This window comes from Panthera leo, chromosome B1 (assembly GCF_018350215.1).
Source record: "Panthera leo isolate Ple1 chromosome B1, P.leo_Ple1_pat1.1, whole genome shotgun sequence".
NCBI lineage: Eukaryota > Metazoa > Chordata > Mammalia > Carnivora > Felidae > Panthera > Panthera leo.
The window spans coordinates 166,644,869-166,661,750 of record NC_056682.1 but is presented as its reverse complement, the minus strand read 5'-3'; positions in this window follow the sequence as shown (position 1 = coordinate 166,661,750).

The window sequence follows — 16,882 nt, the reverse complement described above, 5'->3', positions numbered from 1 at the left end:
CAGGAATACTATGAGGTTTTAAGAATGAATACCTTTCAAATACTGGGAAAATGCATGGCAAATATTAAGTATTAAGTAAATATAAGTTTATTTTTATATATTGAAGTTGATCAGCTGTCAGTATAAATGCATTACGTAAGGAAAATCAGCAAACAAAAACTCTAAAGCTCGTATAGTGACTATTAAGTTTTAGAGCCAAAATAATTGAGGTTTAGTTATTCTATCCACCTGTGTGTGTTTGTGTGTGTGTGTGTGTGTGTGTGTCTGTGTGTGTGTGTGTCTGTGTGTGTCTGTGTGTGTGTGTATGGATGTGTGTATATCAATCAAAAATAACTGGATCATCTAGCAATCTGAGGTAGAGCTTTATTTCCTCACATTATGTTGAAATATTTAGAATTATGAAAGCAAAATAACATCACTGTGCACAACCAGCAGAAAAACATTTGGTTTTAAACAAAAATGTAAGGGACTTGTGTTGAGATATTTGTCAGGCTTGCTTCATTATAATGGCAACCTCTTGCAATGTGGTAATTTTTTATGGGAGATCGCAATGTAGGCTTCCACATTAATCTGAGTCCAAACCCATGGCTACAGTTAGTAACACCTTGTTCGAATCCATTGGGCTAATTAGATGGAGCAGCATTTGAATTGATTTAAATGGATGCAATGATCTAAATAATGATTCTTACATTGCATTCTGCGGTAATAAGAAAAGAATGTCTTTTGGCCTTGAAATGACATTATCCTCTTACTGTTATAGACCCTGTCTATTTATCTACACCTAATACAATTGCTCTTTATATTTAAATAAATGCTCATTTTAATGAGTTTTATTTAACTTAGAAATTACCTTAAAAGTTTAGCTGATATGTTGCATACACCAATGAATATTTATGACTTCATAATATCAGCATAGTAGCTCTGAATGACCATTATGAATATCCTTTTGATGGGATGCTTACCATGGAAGACATAATTGATATGTTATCACTTAGCTAATTATATTGCCCACATTTTGTTTCATTCATTATTCACCATGTTCAATTTCAGTTTTGTTATTGGTTAAAGAATTTGAATATAGAAAATATATCCTATTGGTATCATGTATGTAGTTCTCATTTACTAGGAAGCCTTCTCTGACATCCCTAATTAAAGTATCTATTTTCTCTATCTCTGGCAGTTTTCACAACTTGCACATATTTTTTTAAACTAAACTAAATTAAATTAAATTTTAATATTTTATTTTATTCTATTTTTTTATTAGTATACTGGAATTCTACCTATCTCATTGTATTTCTAATCTGGCACACAGAAAAGTGCTCAATAAATTGAGATATACCTGCATAATTCCTTATCCAAAGCCTTGAGGACCTTATATGTTCACAATTCAAAATACGTTTGATTTTTGATCTGTACAAGCAAGCATATACGAAATGTCACATCATACCTTAGCAGAGCCTGTGGACTCCCCTGTAATCAAACACAACAGTTTTTCTTTAGAGAAACATATGAACATTCACTACAGTGAAATAAATAAGGAATCTAAACAGCCACATGTCAGCTCAGGTCAGATGAGATTTTGCTGCCAACACAAATTATAGACAAATTTATGTTTCTGAAATTTGTAATTCTGTTTGCAATGGTTCAGAGCTAATAGAAAGGAAGAAGAGAAAAAAAAATAATTTCACAAAAGGTATTGTTTGACCATGCATTCCTCATTTAATGAGAGGTAAATCTCAATCAAATGATCAGAAGATTCCCGTTAAAACTTTTGTCCAGCCAGAAGAAGAAGGGCCACAGAAACTTAGGCATCAGTAGTGATAGTAACCAATTGACACCATCATCAATAGATGAACCTGATGTTTTAGAAAATCATGAGATTTGTGGAAAAATTCTTAGGTCAAATCTACATTTATAGACTATGAACTGAACTTAGAAAGGCTTATTCACTCATCTAAGCTTCATTTCCTCATATGTAACAATTGTATAATAATGTCTATATTTCAGGTTTATTATGAGAATTAAGCATGAAAGCATTCTGAAAGCTAACATATTACAGGAATAGCCAAATGACTTGTGTAGCTACTATGAAAGGAATAACTATGTCAGTATTTCACTTGAGTTAACCATTATTCTTACATCTAAAATTTTCAAAGACATTGAAATTTATTTGTTGAGCTCTGAAAACAACTACAGAATTAAGCAGCAAAAAGGACCCATTGTCATTTCTGTAGTTGTAGACAGACCTTCACTTGGTTTTAAAATACTATAAAATATGGCATACTTATATATTTGTATATTTATATATACACTTAAATGTTTAAATATTTACATATTTAAGGACTTGTTATAGTCATTTAATTAATTCGTGTAAGTTATTAGTGCAAATAGACAAATATACTTTGTAAACAATAATATAGTATCTAGCATACTAATAAATGGGTTGGGCAAAGAATACCTCATTCAATACAAATGCTTTAAATGGTCAATAGAATAACAAGACATCTCACAAAATGTGATAAAATCAATAATGTAGCAGAATGAAATACTTATTCAAAACATAATTCTCCAGTAAAATGAATGCTTTTAATACTCTTATAGACTGCATACTTTTAATAGCAGTCATTTAACAAAATACAAAATGGAATAATAGATAAGAATTTACTTAGCATCTTATCTCTTGCTGTTAGGAAAGATTATTCAGGATAAAGTAGTATATGGAAGCTTTTGACAAGCTTCTAAAAAATACTGAATATTTTATGCCATTGATTATATCAAAATCTACTTTAAGACTTTCCTGGAATAGTTGTTTCAGTTATTGGTTATGATTAGATTGTTAGGTTTTTTTTCCCCCCACTTATATGACAGAGAAATTGAAGGAAAAAAAATAGGAGAAAATCCAGGCAGATAATGAGATAAAAAATATATACAGTATAGGGGCACCTGGGTGGCTCAGTTGGTTAAGTGTCTACCTCTTGGTTTCATCTCACAGTTTGGGAGTTCAAGCCCTGAGTCGGGCACTGCACTGAGCATGGAGCCTGCTTGGGATTCTCTGTTTCTCTCTCTGTGCCTCCCCTGCTCACTCTCTATAAATCTCTCAAAAATAAATAAATGAATTTATATATACAGTATAAAAATTAATGTTTATACTTATTCAACCACTTAGCAAACATTTTTTTTTTTTTTTGCTCAAACACTAAATATAACATACTTTACTAGCTTTGTACTATGGAAGAAAAAAAAGAAAAAGACTCTTCTTCCCCAAAGCATAAAACATACAAAAGTCTATATCTATAGGCAAATCTATAAGGTAGAAAATTATGTCATAGAGAGGTCCTATTTTGAAAGCACCAAGGAAGAGATTAAGGTCGATTAGACAAAACTCTCAGAATGCAGTATTTGAGATGGGCCTTGAAGAAAGAAAGGAGAAGCCAGTGACCAAGGCAAAGCAATGATATTCTATAAGGAATTAGAAGCACTAAAACTACTGAGAACTTCCAGGTTATTTAGGGAAACACCTGAACATTTGAAGTTTATGAACTTGACCCAAATTCTAACGGCAGTGCTTATTTCAATAATTTGCGAATACATTTTTTCATTATCTAGAGAATTTTATTTATTAGAGACTACACTTGAAAAAAAAAAAACTTTTTCTGGATATAAAACTCTAGGCTCACTGATGTTTTCTTTGATGCTTTAAACATTTTGCACCACAATCTTCTGGCATATGTTACCCTTGAAAAGAGCAGACTTTGAAAAGTCTGAGGCCAGTCAGATTCAGATGGCTGGATTATGATCAAGGCAGCACAAGGGGTGCGGCAGGTGATGCTTATGGAGAACGAGTGAGGACTGATCCCCTGAGAGCACTAACTACAAAATTTTGGAGGGGTAGCAGGGCAGCTGAAGATGAAGCCCTGACTTGAAAAATTGGGTGATGAGAGTAAAGCAAGATACACATACAGATTGCTATGAATACCAGAATATTATCACGCACTAGTTACATCCCCTGCCTTTTTTTTCTCTCCTACCTTTACTTCTACTTCTTTTCCCAAATGGAACTATGATTTTGGAAATAAAGACTATAAATAGAAGTGTTTTTATTATGAACTATTTTTTATGCAATATTTCCTGACTTTCCTAAGGCGAGAACACAGAGCTGCTTTCCTGATAAAACATTGAGGAAGAAAAAGAGAAATAAAGACAAATTTAAAAAGTATAGAATTTAGTATCTGAAAGTATTATTTGTCCTGGTGATATGCCTGTATTACAAAATTTGCTTGGGTTTATAGGCAGCAATTATTAAGTCTTATTAAATACTATATTTTTTAGAAGACAGTTTTAATCTAACAAGGAATGGCATGAATTAGCAAACAAACAATGCTGTTAGGTTAAATGGGTGATACAGTGTTCACTGGAATAATTGGAAGAGTGGAGTACTGTAGAGTATAAGTAATGTGGTAGGGATTCCAGAAAATGGTTAAGAATTTTAATGAATGAACATGAGATACAGTATGTTTGGGGAGAATCATTATAAAAATCTACCCTTTAAATCCATAATAGTATGTTTAATTTGATGCTCTAGGCAGCTTAACGTCATTGTAAGATTTAAAAAACAATGACTAAAGTATTAAAGAATGTTGTCAAAGGAATTTGATTCTTATTACTCCCAGGACAGACCTGGGAGGCAACAGCTTGAAAAAGAAAAAAAAATAAAAATCTAAGTCCTCAAAGTAAACAAACAAACAAACAAGAACCTGTGTGATGGGAAGATTCTTGAAAGGGTACACAGCTGTCAGTGACATAGTGACACATCACTTCTTATGTATTCATTGTGGTCTTGTTGTTCTGGTTCATATTACATGGCACTTGGGATCCATCAAGTGGTTGAAGAAGTGGAAAGAGATCAGACCTCCTCAAAACCATGACCTACATAGCCCGCCTGTGTGGGATGCTCACACCCTCCCTGTGTCAGCAGGATGTAGACAATACTTGGTTGCAAGAGGGACAACGGGCCCTATCATTTTTATAATGGCAGCTGTCACTCTAAAGATAACCTTGATGCCATGACTCAGAATGTTTGCTATTTAATCACAAGCAAAGTTAGCAACCACTTAGAGGGAAAACCACAGGTGGTTTTTCTGCGTGACAGAATTTTGCAGGATAATAAGGACATCACATGGTTGTATAACCTAATCTGAAAATGTTAATGAAATGCAAAACATTCAGTTTTAGACAATCATGGTTGTACTTCACGATTAACAATGAGCTCATAAATCCATTTGAATTTTAGAACATTTTTCAGAGTCAGGTTGCAATTTAGATTTTGATATTATGGGTTTAATGGTATAACTTATAGCCTGAAACATTCAAAAGAGAAATGACCATTTTCTATTCTTTGTCAGTAAAGTTCTTCAGTCTTTGTGAAACAACAGAAATCACCAAAATTGGAAACAATTAGCTACTCACCCTTAATAATGTTAGTAATGTGTGATTTTACTACATTTTGACAAATGCTGACCCAAGACAAGATTAGAGAACCGATCTCATGTTATGACAGATCACTTTTTCAAACATCTTTATACGGAATGATGATATATTAGGAAGTAAATAACATAACTGGTTCCTCTTTGTTCTGGATGACAGTAGACTTATCAGCCACATTTATTACATGCCAGTACATATCTTCCAGATAACATTCTCTGGTATCTTAGTATGTATTCTTTTGAACTTATTATATCAATGCCACTTGTATGCAGTATGTACACTAGATCAGTCCTTTATGCCAATATAAAAATAGTCATCTGTGTGAATAATTAGGATGGGAAGTAACCTCACTCCTTTCCCTTCAATTTCCTCATCTGTCAAATGGACCTAATAACAGTACTAGTTTTATAAGTTGTAAGAAGATTAAATTAGTTGATACAGGTAAAAACATTTAAATAATGTCTAAGACATAGTAACTGTTCAATAACTATTAAACAATTTTATTATTGTAAATTTTATTTATATCTCCAGGATAAGATTTTAGGATCCCAGAGGGCTCTGAGATACATTGTATACAGTAAGTGTCACAATCAGTCATCTACATTTGTTAATTCATTCAGCATAGCAGTTGCCCATTTTAAATACATTATAATTGGAATGCATATAATTCCAATCCCATTCTTCCTTATCTTTCTCTACTTCAGAATGTCAAATCTTGAGCATAATTAATAGTTGAGTTTCTGTTGCAGCTAACAGTAAACATGTGGCATATTTCTGGCCAGTGAGATATAAGTCCTTACTGAGAGCTTCCCTTTACCAACTCATTTGCTCTTCCATTCTGGAATGACAGCAAAATGCCTAGAAGGGCGGTGGCCATCTTTCTTCTTTGAGGTAGAACTACACCGCATGTTGGCAAAGCAGGTAAAATAAGAATTGTTGCTTCCTGGTAACATTGTTGAACCACTCTGTTAATTCTGGACTGCTTACCATCAGGCTTCTTTTACATGAGAAAAATAAAACTCTTAGTTGCCTCAACTACTATAATATCTATCGTTGCTATGAGCGGCTGAAGGAATATCTGTCAATATATCAGAATTTAAACATTTTACAATACAAGGTAATTTTTAACCATATGATTATTTCAGATATGAAATATAAATATGATATGATTCTACACTATGTTGTACAGTACTATACATATTAAATAGTCAGAAGTTCAGAATACGAAATGGGGTTCAGAACCAAAGAACGGATATCAAAGATGCAAAAGTGATGGAAGGTAGATCAGAAGAGTATTTTCCGTCGAGAACGCTCACAAAGGTTGACACAACTTTTGATAAAAATTACATGTTTTTAACTAAGAACCAGAGCATATAGTAGGGTGGCTGTGAGATCTGAGGAATGTGTTCAGGCCTGTGCACGAGGAGACTTGAATTCTGGTCATGACTTCCTTTCTTTATCATAGTATATGGACTGTGAATTCTGTTATAGGTGGTTCTTGGGGCTTATCTGCACACCAAGACAGACAATGAAGGTGAAATTACCTTAAAAGAGGTTGCCCTGGGGTGCCTGGGTGGCTCAGTCGGTTAAGCGTCCGACTTCGGCTCAGGTCATGATCTCACGGTCTGTGAGTTCAAGCCCCGCGTCAGGCTCTATGCTGACTGCTCAGAGCCTGGAGCCTGTTTCAGATTCTGTGTCTTCCTCTCTCTCTGACCCTCCCCCATTCATGCTCTGTCTCTCTCTGTCTCAAAAATAAATAAACGTTAAAAAAAATCTTAAAAAAAAAAAAAAAAGAGGTTGCCCTGTCTCTCTGATACTTTCAGACCTACTAAGGATGCCTGAAACCCACACTGCAACCAGCCTAAGGATGAAACCAATAATGACAGTGACAGAATTGGAAGGCATTGTTGAGATGCTAAATTAACCATTTATCATTTAAAGCAATTAGGTTGGAATTTTCACTAAAATATCCTGTTACATCTGCCCTTCTCAACAACTATGCCATAGGAAGCTTCTCTATCTAGCCACCACTAAGAATTCTAAGCTCCTTCTTAGTATAAGCTTAGATCACACCCAGAGAACAAGACCTTGACTATCTGTTCACTAGTCTATCTCTCCTTCTAAAAACAGTGCTTGACATTTCATGAGCACTTAATAAATATCAAGTGCATTGATGAATAAGTGATTCACCAAAAAGATAAAATTTAAATCACACTTGTCTAGCTACTCCTCAGCTCCCAGTTTATTTTCTTTCATTAAGATTTACCATTATGGAGATATGATTTGATTTTATGTCTGTAACAAGTGCCAAGGAGTATATATAATATGTAATATAATATAAAATATTACATAATATATCAGAATTACCCCCTGTATTTTTATGTTAACAATGGTCAAATGAACAACAAAAAAAGTTTTACTTAGTATTGTCCTTGCCAAACCTGTCATCATTAATGAGAAAGCAATAATTATGTCAATAAGTAATAATAAAGCTTTTTTTTGACAGAATTTAATGGAAGAGTAAAAGGAGGAATAATTTGAATACCTACTGTATACTATGTTACTTGCTTTGAGATATGTATTCCTTTCTAATTATCACAAGCAAAGCCTTTAAAATAACTTTTGTTACCTTGTATTTACATATAGGAAGAAAGATTAGGGGTATTTGGTGAGTTGCTCTGTTACATGGTAAGTAATTACCATGTAAGTAATTTTTGTTTTAGAAAAAAATACTTTTGGGTAAAGTATCTTTTCCAAATTACTTACATAGAGTAGCTATCCTATCAATATGAAAATTAATCACTGTAGTGTAAAGTATTATAAGGAAGGAGATCTGATATTACTAGATGAATCAATGACATCTTTTGCAGAAAATGTGACATCCAAAAAACTATTTCCCTAATATACAAGGACAAAGAGATTGCGTTTTTGACTTGGTGAGCTCTGAGTTCCCATATTGCTATAAAAATCTAGGATTCTATGGATCATTGAATGGTGAGGTAACCCTTGTATAATACATTAATTAGTAATATTTTCAGATCCAAATGGCAGAAAAAAATCATTTGGTTTAACCAATTAGAAGTTTGCAAATAACAAGACAAATGGTAATAGAGAACTCTATTGGCATAGTTTTTTATTGACATAAGTCCACTTATAGAGCTCCACGTCAGTAAGTAGATTTCCCAGAAAAAGGAAAGCAAAATATTTCCCAAGCATTCGACAGCATATTTACACTTAACATCACATTGGTACAGCTGATAAAAATTCACTTCTCATTAAAAATAAGTTTGCTAACATGATTATTCTAGGGTGTATATTGAAGATGTCTAAGAATTTTCACTATGACAATTAACCAGGAAAATCTTCAAAAGCCACAAAAGAAGTAGGCCATGGTATATATTAAACTAAATATGTATATATATTCTGACAACTTAGTTCTCACATTTAGGATAAATATTGAAGTAAATATAGTTTGTTTTATAATCTAATTATCTGGGGTTGCAATGTCATATATTTACTATTAATAATCAGTTGGCTGCATATATTAATATTATATGTTCAATTTAGATTTTAAGTAGCAGAATATATCTATTCATATTCAAGTAGAAATGACTAATTAATTAATTGAAATAGTTAATAATTTTAAAATTAATATTCTTTATTATAGTACTTTTGGGTGGCCAACACAATGTACTCTGTGTGTGTGTGTGTGTGTATAATTTAATTACAATAGCCCTAAATGATACATGTTATTATTCTAATCTTATATGTAATAAAACTAAAGTTTAAAATGATTGATTATGTGTCTTAAGGTCCCAGGGACAAAATGAAATAAATCTTCTATTTCAGAGCTATGAGTCTCGAAGACTGTGTAATAGAATATAGATATAAAGATCCCCCAATAATAGAGACTGGGAGAAATTTTGTTTTGCCTACTGTGATGTAATTTCATATTTGTGTTAGTTATTTCTGTGTAAGTAGTTTTACATCATGTGCACAAAGCTTACTCAAAAGACACTTAACAATAAAAATAAACTGCATGTGGAGCGCCTGGATGGCTCAGTCGGTTAAGTGGCCAATTTCGGTTCAAGTCATGATCTTGTGGTCCGTGGGTTCGAGCACCACATCAGGCTCTGTGCTGACAGCTCACAACCTGGAACCTGCTTTGGATTCTGTATCTCCCTTTCTCTCTGCTCCTCCTTTGCTTGCACTCTGTCTCTGTCAATCTCTCTCTCTCTGGCTGTCTCAAAATAATAAATAAACATTTTAAAAAATTAAAAAATAAATAAACTGCATGTGCTTGGCTGGCTCAGTCAATATGGTATGTGATTCTTGATGTCAGGGTTGTGAATCCGAACACCATGTTGGGTGCAGAGATTACTTAAAAAAATAAAATACTTTTTAAAAAAATAAATAAATAAACCACATGATTGACAACAATAGAATTAAATTCATTGAAGAAAACATTAAAACAAAATCACCTCTTCTTACAGAATAGATTCTTTGATAGAAAGCAATGGTTACAATTGGCTAATTTATTTCAACATAGAATGTACACAAACATCGAAAATGCACAATGGAAAATGATTACTTCTTGTCATGCCTGAAGGTTAAGTGTTGTCAACAGCTCTCTGTTCTATTTCTCAAGATCTTGTTTTCTGCTGCCAGTTAAAGGGAAAAAAAGTTAATAGAAAATAGTTTCAGTTCCTTCCTTCCCTTAAGTTTACAATAAATAATTTAGAATGATCCCCTAGAGTATATACTGTTGGCAACTTAATAATCCAGAGATAAACAATCGATTCATGGAGTTGTGGATACATTATTATGTGTTTAATTTCAGTAAAAATAATAATGTGTGCCAGATGCTGTAAGACGGAAAACCTTGCCAAAAACCAATGGAGGAGAGAATGTTTGTAATGATTTCCCTTGACAGGCCATACTTGAGCATCTGAAAATTTCACAAGATAAAGAGAAATCCAAGATAGACCCTGTTCTGGCAAAATTCCAGGAATTCATGCTAAATGGATTGCTAAGTACTATAAATAAGTAATGAGTCATGACTAAATATTGAGCAAGGAGCTCTTTCTGGGAAGTAAACAATGCATATAGGTAAGCTTTTGAAAGAGCACAAATTGTTACGTTTCTACAAATGGAACTTTAAAACAAAGGGCTATGTCAAAAGTATGTATTCAAAGGAGGAATATTTTATACAAGGAATTGTATTTTTCCTCTTCAGAGCGCTTTAAGCACATTCCCTTTTTTTTTCTTTTCTTAAAAAAAAACAATTTACATACATGCAGGGCTCAATGATTTTGATTTATCAGGAATCAAAACAAATAATTTAGGCTGCTCATTTGAAATTTGTGTACACCTGGGCACCTGGATGGCTCAGTCAGTTAAGCGTCTAAATCTTGATTTCATTTCAGGTCAAGATCTCACAGTTTCATGGGTGTGAGCCCCACACTGGTAGCCTGGAACCTGCTTGGGATTGTCTCTCTCCCTCTCTGCCCCTCCCCTATTCGTGCGCTCTCTCTCTCAAGATAAGTGAACTTAAAAAAAATAAAATATGGATACACCTTAAAACAATAGAGTGACTACAGATCTGAGAAATAATAATAGTAGAAAAATTTAGGAGCAAAGAAAATTAATAGATGATAGTAGATAGATGATAGATAGATAGATAGATAGATAGATACATAAGAGCATATACATGAAGTAAAACTCAGAAGAAAGATTTACTGAGAGATCAGGACATTTGCAACTGTGACTATTTGAATTCCCAGATTCCCAATTTGTCATATCCATGTGTATAAAATAATAGGTACTTGATTTAGAGAAATTTCCTACAGATATTTGTCTGTATAATAATTAAGGCACTGTCTGGCCACTCATTTAAGATAAGTATTACACACATTTCTAGTACCATTCCCAAGATCTCTTAAATTTGAGTAACAATGTGACACTATATGTGTAATTTGGGAAATAATGCAAGCCATTGGTATCTTTTTTTTGGTGGTCTCAAATTATATGCTAGTTATAGAAAATTTAAAGACTCCACTAAAAATCTACTAGAACTGATAAATGAATTCAGTAAAGTCACAAGATACAAAATTAATATACAGAAATGTGTTGCATTTCTATGGACTAATAATGAAGTAACAGAAAGAGAAATTATGAAAACAATATCATTTATAAATGCAACCCCCCAAAAAAATACCTACAAATAAACTTAACCAATGAGGTGAAAGACCTTTACTGAAAATTATAAAACATTGATGAAAGAAATTGAAGGTGATACAAAAAGTGAAGAGATATTCATGTTCATGGATTGGGAAATTGTCCATACTGCCCCCAAATGTGTCCATACTACACGTTTCAAGAAATCCCTATCAATAACAACAGCATTTTCACAAACTTTGAGCAAATAATCCTAAAATTTGTATGAAACTACAAAAAATCCCAAATAGCCAAAGCAATCTTGAAAAAGAAAAACAAAACTGGAGCTATCACAATCCCAGATTTCAAGATAAATTACAAGACTATCGTAATCAATACAGTATTTTACTAGCACAAAAATAGACACATACATCAGTGGAACAGAATAGAGAGCCCAGATTTAAAAATATATATATTTATGGTCATTTAATCTATGACAAAAAAACAACAAAAAAACAAATAATCCAGTTAAAATTGGGCAGAAGGCATGAATAGACATTTTCCCAAAGAAGACATAGAGATGGCCAACAGACACATGAAGAAATGTTCAACATCACTAATATCAGAAGAGTGCAAATCAAAATAACGATCACCTCATCCCTGTCAGAATGGCTAAAACAAAAAACACAAGAAACAACAAGTGTTAACAAGGATGTGGAGAAAAATGAACTCTTGTGCACTGTTGCTGGGAATGAAAACTGGTTCCGCCACTGTGGAAACAGTATAAAGTTTGCTCAAAAATTTAACAATAGAATTACGAAAATTACAAATATAGAATTACAATGGGATCCAGTAATTCCACTGGAATTTGGGCATTTACCTGAAGAAAATGAAAACACTAATTTTTTTGAAAACATTTATCTGATATATGTGCACCTATGTTTATTGCAGCATTATTTACCGTAGCATGATATGGAAGAAACCCAAGTGCCCATTCACTGATAAATGGATAAAGAATATGTGACAAACGCACATGCACACACACACACACACACACACACACATATGCACACACACACACGCACACACAGGAATATTACTCAGCCATAGAAAAGAATGAAATCTTGCCATTTGCAATAACATGGTTGGATCTAGAGAGTATAAGTTAGTCAGGGAAAAACAAATACCATATGATTTCACTCATAGGTGGAACTTAAGAAACAAAACAAATGAACAAAGAAAAAAGTGACAAACAAAAAAATAGACTCCTAAATATAGAGAACAAACTGGTGGTTGCCTGGGGGGGAGGTCAGTGGAAAGATGGATGAAAAACTGAAGGGGATTAAGAGCACACTTATCATGCGGAGCACTTAGTAATTTAAAGAATTGTTGTATCATTATATTGTACACTTGAAACTAATGTAACACTGCATGTTAATTATACTTGAATCTTTAAAAGTTGTATGTTAATTATCAGACCAATACTCAGATGAGTCACCAAAATCCTAGATAAAGGGTGTGATTTGCTTTTTATACTGTTCCTCCCTGAAACCTAAAATTGATATTGGTAAATTTGCATACAAAATTTGGAGTTTTTTGAAGAGCAGGAAAAAAAAGATTCAGATAATTTCTAGCAGTTCAAACTCAGAATAAAGATTATTTTGGTTGGATCAAGGGGTCACCGATCAAACCTGCTGATATTAAAGAATAAAAGAGAAAATATATGTCTGAGATGGCTACCTGTATTAAAACACATGTCCTACAAGTGCTATCTAAAACAAATGCTATTGTTAGGTGTTATATATGTGACGAATCACTAAATTCTACCCTACAATATTATGCTATATGTTAACTAACTAGAATTTAAATAAAAACTGAAGAAAAATAAAGCAAGTGTTATTGGAAGTGGGTTAGTATCTGAAAAAAGAGAATTGGCAGAAGCTCTGGATGAAGTTGACATATTCTTAGTACCAAACGATCTAGGCATATTTCAAGTTTTGAAGAAAAGTGATTGATCAAGTGATTGCTAAAACAATTAATTCTTAGAGCATTTAAATGTCAGCCTGAGATATATCCTAGTGAGATAACAGAAAGCAAGAAAGCAAGGCAGCAAGCAAGCAATAAAGGAAGGAAGGAAGGAAGGAAGGAAGGAAGGAAGGAAGGAAGAAAAAGAAGAAGAAGAAAAAGAAGAAGAAGAAGAAGAAGAAGAAGAAGAAGAAGAAGAAGGAGAGAAAGAAAGAAAGAAAGGAAGAAAGAAAGAAAGAAAGAAAGATAACACTCAGGAATATAAAAGAGAGTTCTTTACAAAAGAGAATAGGTATACCTCTGTCTTGTCAAAGTAAATAGTTATTCTGAAAAGAAGTGCATTACCTTGAAGACTGTAACCAAAAGAAGAATTTAAAATATTAAATCATTAATCTTAGAACTGTGAGGAAACAGAGGATGATAAAAGGTGGAATGAATTCAAAAGGTGTTAAGTTCAACATTTACAGTAAAATGTCAAAAGATAGACTCAAGTTGATAAATCAAAAAATCATGTTGACAGAGGTATCCATTGGATCAGTAAGCAACCTGCAAACTATCCACAGTATTTGAAGGAAAAAGCATAAGCATGGAAGAGCAAAACAAAGTAAACATAGACCGTTTAGAAGATGGCAAAATTGAAATAAAAAAAAAAAACTGAAGAAATAAAAAGTAGGAATTAGAAAACAATTTTTAAATGATAAAGATACCCATATTCTTGGTACCAATCAGGGAAACAGAAAATAGTAACAGGAAAGAATTTGATACTGGAATTTTTGTAGCTCAGAATAACTGAAGCATCTGAAAGAGTAACGATCGATGAAAATGACAATTTAATGGAAGTTAAGGAATGCAAGAACACATGAAGCCACCACCAAATATCTTACCTGGTTTCAGTAATAAAGGAAGATTTTCTCAGAATCTAGAATTAGGACTGTAAATAGTTCCTTTTCTCCACACCCTTGCCAACACCTATTATCTTTTGTCTTTTTCATAATATCCATTCCAACAGGTGTGAGGTGATATCTCATGGTTTCGATTTGCATTTCCTTGGTGATTAGTGATGAAGAGCATCTCGTCATACACATGTTGGCCATTTGTATGTCTTTTGGTGAAAAATGTCTATACAGGTCTTTTACACATTTCAATAGGGTTATTTATTTATTTATTTATTTATTCTGAGTTTTATGAGATCCTTATATATTTTGATTTTCTTTTTTTTAGGTGGGAATGGCAAAGGGAGAGGGAGAGAGAGCGTTAAGCTCTCCACGTTAAGCAGGCTCCACATGCAGCATGGAGCCTGATGTGGGGGTTGTATCTCATGACAGTGAGATCATGACGAGCCAAAATCAACATCGGCTGTTTAACTGAGCCACCAGGCACCCTTTCAATACTATCTTCTTAAGTTTAGGAGCATTGTCTTGATATTTTTTATACCCTTTCCTTCATGTTATTTCTTTTATATTCCAATGGCTTCAAATGCATTTATATACACCAGGTTTTACCCAGCAACCACTCTTAGTATGTCAAAGGTATATTCAACACATCTAAAACTCAATTCAAAACCTATCCCAATAATTTGTCTATTGTTCCACAATTATTAAATGATAAGTGTACATTAAATTGCATAGGCTTGAAACCTACAAGTTATTCACCTTCATCTTAATCTTTGACCAACATATTTCAATGCCCTATATATTTTGCTTCCTAACCTTTTTTGATATTCCCCTATCAATACCATCATTTCCACAGTTCATTTGTGCAGCATGTTACTTGTATCTCTATCCAAACTATTCCTAAACGTAGTTTTTCTCTCTCTACTATCTTCAAGTTGTATAACAATACATTTTAATGTCAGAGCTTTTTAAGGGTGAAAAAATGAACAAAATGCCCTAATGAAAGAGAAATTTTAGCTAATATACTTAAAAATTCAAGATGGAACTTGAATTGAGGTATATCAATGCTGTCAGGACCTGGTTATTCCTCAACTTTTTGTTCTTTTCTTCTTTTTCTACAGGCTTCATTCTCATGATTACATGTACAAGATGGCTGTGGCAGCCCAAACTTATATATCTTGGTGTTCAAATCAGAAGAAATGAGAAAATTCTTTTCAGGGGTTCAAGCCAAAGGTTGAGCTTTGATGGATATGACTGATTGCCAGGGGGACATCTTATGCCTAGGTCAAGAAAACGGAGCCTTCTGAGCCTTGCAGACTGACAGGGGGATTCATAAATGAAAACTGGGATAGTTGCCAGAGTTAGAGAAAAAGGATCCTGGGCCTAAAATCAATAAATATCGGATTACATTTTATTGTTTCTCTCAGGAAACAAAAGTTTTTCAATATGACCTGTAAGAATGTCTATGACCCAGCCCATAGTCTTCTCATCATCCTTACTTCTCATGTTCTACCTATACTGGGCTTTCCTTTAGTCTATGGAACATTATGCTTTTTTCATCTGTTTAATGTTCCCCTACCCATTTTTTTTTGCACACTTCTCTTTTAAGTCTTTAATATAATTTTTCTCAGGTAAACTTTCTCTGATTGCCTTGACTAAGTCAAGTTCCTGTGATATTTACATTCGTGACACTCTACTCCTTTCCTACATGGCATTTAATACAGTTTGTAAATAGGTTTTCTTACATTAATATTTGGTTAGTAAATATCATTCACGTAAGAATATAATTTAGTTAGAGGCAGAGGCTTTGTCTCTCTATAATCATTCTAGTTGCCCAATGCTAACCTCATGTATTGGACATATTAAATGCACAATATGTGCTTTTTATATAAATTCATAAATGGATAAGTGATACAAATTGTGATTTTAATTTATTTAATCCATCAAAGGTCTCACATGTTCCTTTTTAAAAAATATTTTTAAATATCAGCCAACTTAGTATCATTAGCCAACATTTTGAGGTCTAAGCCACAGGAACACAATACTAATTGATATTTAAAAGCTACTTAGGTTATTTTGCAAAAAGTTCATTGTTGTTTCCTCATTAGAAAAAAATACTTTCATTTTTCTGCCTGATTTCTTGGGGTGGGTTGAAACCAGGGAAAAAGAAATGAAAAACAAAACATTTTTTTTCACATTTTAGTTCAGTAGACATGCCAAAAAACAAAGCAATCCTAGTCATGTAAAAAATGCTAAATAATTATTTTTAAATTATTGAAAATAAACTATTAAAAAGCTGATTTTTATAACAAAAGTACTAGCAA